The following is a 3,933-nucleotide window of genomic DNA, read 5'->3' as shown; positions in this document are numbered from 1 at the left end:
ATCTTTTATTTATTTATTTATTTATTTATTTATTTATTTATTTATTTATTTATCGTTATTTAGTACAGTCTTTCCTGTATGTATTATATTTGTAATATTTAAAAATCAATGTAAACATATGTTCTCTTTACATTGTATTAAAATTTACAAAACATGTTTACCTGTGCTAAGTTTGCTTTTCCTTTATTAAATTTCTATCAAAAAAATTTCTTGAATTTTATTTATAAAATCAAAATCCAAACTCTCATTTTCTAACTGATAGTGAAGAACGAGTAGCAAAATACCTTTACTCATTCAATCCATTCAGGTGACATGTAGAAGTTCAGCGTCTAATGTCAAACTGTGTAACTATGGCCAAGAAATTCAGGTAAATAGAGTAACTACGGGTAGTTTTTGTTGTGTTGAAACTTTGTGTCACAGAAAAGGAGCCAAAAACAGTACTTATGTTTATTTCAATTATATTAAACACCATGAAGAGAAAGAAAAGAAAGGAATGAAGCAGAAACATGACAGAAATTTTAGATACAAAAGAGGCTAAAAAGGAAAAATAACACCAAATGTCCTTTCTAAGGATCCTGGGGAACGAGTTCTTGCAGCTCTCTTAGGGGCAGTTGGGAATATAGGTGTACAATGAACAAAACTGCCATGGGGAGTATATTGGGGATGCCTTATTACATATTGTGTGGTAATGAGGGCATCACAATGGATGCGGTCACTCAGAAAGTAGACAATGAGAAAAGGGCCTAAACATAATCCTGCAGACTGTCAGCGTTTAAGGGTTGGGCAGAGGAGAGTCTGCAAAGGGCACTGAGGTGGGGGTAGGGGGCAGGTGACCTAGAAGATAAACAGGAAAGGATGGGGTGACACTACTGAAGGGAAGAAGTGTGTTCCAAAGACACAGTGGAGCTTATAGGGCCAGTGCGGATGAACTCCCCAGTGGACCTGGAAACAGACACACTTGGTGTCCTTAGAATGATCTGGTTTAGGAGAATGATTCAGATAGAAACCAGATGGTACTGGGTTGAAGAAGAAACACGAGAATGAGAATTTGAGACACTGTGTATAAAAACTAGGTTCATAAGCTTGTTTGTGGAGTGGAGGAGTGAAACAGAAGGTGCCTGGAGGAGAAGGTGGGTTACCATGGCCCCTGCACAGTTTTGCTCCTATTTTCTCAGAATCATTTTCATAGAATTGGTGACTTGGCACTAAACATATGAACATTTTCAATGTTAAAATTATTTGATTTAAACTGTTGTTTATTTAGGTATTTGATTTCGTGCATCGCTCATTTGGCTAAAAAGTGAGTTCTCACTGTTCTAATTAATATCACTTTGTAGTGAATTTCAATGGTAAGCCATTTGCTTGTTAATTGCAGTCTTTTTCCATCAAATTTTACAGTCAAGATTCATTTTCTTTTATCTGTTACTTCATTTATTCTAGTCTCATGTTGGTCACTTATATTATTTATATTTTCTAATCACTGACATAAACATTTTAATAAAGTAGAGCTGTATTCTTTTGATGGACACTTGTTTCAAATTTGACCTGTGCAGAAAGAGCTGGACAGTTTTTTATACATTTCACCAAGCACTACTTAGGACATACAGCCAAACCTCCTCCTAGTCACTTTTGTCTTTTTATTTCACACATATTCAGATCCCTTTCTTGGTAATCCATTTTTACATTAAATTCAGTACTTCATTAGCAATATTTTAAATCTGTGATATGAGATGATAATCTATATTGCTTTCTGATGGAAATTTCCTGAGAATATTATACTGAAATGTTAATTCTTTCCTTATTGACAACAGACACACCTTTACCCTAAATCTAGGTAATTTTGATGATACAACTAATTGTGAGATTGTTTGCTTTATTAATATGATTATAACCTTTAATTATTGCTATGCTTATTTTACTACCGATACATTAAAACTCATTTAAAATTGAAGCAGGTAAGGTTAAGAGTTCCTTTCTGTTTTTCACATTAGTGCTGGTATTTTTTGCTCCTTAACTTTACAACTGTTTTAAGGTCCCGACATTGGCTTCATGAAAATCATATATATTTGTAGAAACCAAAATGACTATTCATAGTAATCAATGAGACATCTAAAAAAATAAATAGAAGACACTGATTCAATCTTTCTCTCAAAACTGGCAAAATTAAGTATTAAACTACATGCAGAAAAATTACATTACCCATGGAAAAACAACCATGGAAAAGAAAGACTTTCATGACAGCATAAATTCAGACTTAAAAAATGTTAACAAAAACCCATAATATGAAACTCAGCAAATCGGCGGCCATCCCTCACAGTACAGGATTTGTCATTGATCTACCCATTGGGTCCATTGGTATACATCTATGGGTGTAATTTTACTTTTTGTTCATTTTGCTGTATTGATATATTTAATGTGAAAACTTTCTCTGCTAGTTCTCTAGAAATGCAGTTCCTGTTGTCTTCCGTCTTTATTTTTGTAGGGCACGTAATCTAAAAGCAATAATCAGTTAATTGGTAATTGAATATTAATTATTTTAAAAATTAATACTTATTAAGAGTAGGAAATAATATTACTTAGGTTTCATGCTATGACAAGAAGAGATGGGAAGGCTGTGCACTCTCCATGAAGAGGTACTTCCATCTACAAGAGGAGATACAAGAGTCACTGTGCTTCTAGTAATTGATCTGAGTAGATATCACATGGTCATTCTGTTTATCGTTACATTGGCAAAGAGATGAAGAAGTAAGAAAGGGTATCTGGAAATGATTCTCTTTAATGAACACAGTTACTAACACAGGAAAGGCAAACCATCAGTCAATTTAAAGAATCTTATTTCTGCTTTGTCACAGAATTCATTGAGTAAAATTGTTCAAGATTGTAACAATGGTTTTCTTGAAATGAATAAATCTAGGGACATCACTCCTTAAGAGCGAGCTGTACTGATGTTGTGTATGTACACATATATTGAAGAACTTCTGAATTGACGTAGAACACTTCGTTAGCTTGGAAGTCTTCATTCCAGACCTCATGAGAGCACTGTAAAAAATGCAGAATGAATTGAAAAACAACAACTTTTCTTAGATCCATCAGGATTGAGGTCACAGGGCAATCCCCTGCCCTGATAACTAGACAGGAAGTGAAATGCAGAGAATCACAGCTGATCTAGAGCAACAGCCTGTTCCTGGGGCTGGAACTGGTAGAAATGCTTGAATTGTAATTGCAGAATTGCTGGAGGTGCGTGGATGAACTTGAAAGCAATAAACTCCAGGGGTCCAGAATTCGTGGAGCTCTGCACATATTGTGAGATTCGTTTACAGAAACCCCATCAGGTGCTCACTGTGAAGATCAGAGAAAAATGTTCTGGTTCTTCCAGCAGAGGAAGGAAAAATGTAGTCATTCTGAAATACTCTGAATGTTCTGCCATCTTGAACAAAGCCTTGCTCTCACAGGGAAACTCTTTTACCAGAGCCTAACCCACCTGTGAGAAGAGAAACGCCTAACTCCAGCCCTGTCTAGCCTTCCTGCTTCAGCTAATGGAGTGGTGAAGAAAAAGCTGAGAAGCACTTGTCAAGGTCTCCTCTCAGGAGCACAGGCTCACTAAAGGACTAAGTGTAAACACAGAGTGAAAGAACACTTCCGCTCTCCCACAGCAGCCACCACATCAGTTGGGTTCTTGTCTAATAGAGGGGTTTACAACCAACACCTGCAAGGGGCAGACTTTATTTAAGAAAGAACCTCTTGGGAAACCCAAAGACAACACGGCTTGATAAAAAAGCAAGGCCTCAAGAGGAAATTTTAGCCCTTCACACCTACAGCTACGGCGAACAGTAAACACAGTTCAACCTCTAGCCAGATAAAGCAAAACTTCCCCCTCAAGATTAATCAACTTCAATTCCTTTTACCTGATACATCATGTGCAGCTTTCAACAA

This window comes from Pteropus alecto, unplaced genomic scaffold (assembly GCF_000325575.1).
Source record: "Pteropus alecto unplaced genomic scaffold, ASM32557v1 scaffold95, whole genome shotgun sequence".
NCBI classification, from domain to species: Eukaryota; Metazoa; Chordata; class Mammalia; order Chiroptera; family Pteropodidae; genus Pteropus; species Pteropus alecto.
Note: the sequence above shows the minus strand (reverse complement) of the source record.